Here is a 327-nt window from a genome sequence, read left to right as displayed (position 1 = left end):
GATATAATAGCGACGCGAAAGGTAAGTATTGTGTCCTGCCTTGAGAAATATACGATAATGAAATTCAGGAAATTAAAGGCGAGAATTTATCGCGGCGGCGCACGACGCCCGGGACTTGTAAATTCTCGCGCCGGACGATGCAACTTGTGTAAACAAAGACCGGCTCTAATTCTAATTCTTTGCGTTGAGTCTGCGCGAGCGCTGACGGCGGCGGAGAAGGCGTGGGGAGAGGGGCAGACAAGATGAAGGAGGAGGCGGAAGGACAAGGCGGGGACCACGAGACGATGCTGTTAGTTTAGGTGTATATCTATCTCGATCTGTCTTTAA

This window comes from Penaeus monodon, chromosome 30 (genome assembly GCF_015228065.2).
Source record: "Penaeus monodon isolate SGIC_2016 chromosome 30, NSTDA_Pmon_1, whole genome shotgun sequence".
In the NCBI taxonomy this organism is placed as follows: domain Eukaryota; kingdom Metazoa; phylum Arthropoda; class Malacostraca; order Decapoda; family Penaeidae; genus Penaeus; species Penaeus monodon.
Note: the sequence above shows the minus strand (reverse complement) of the source record.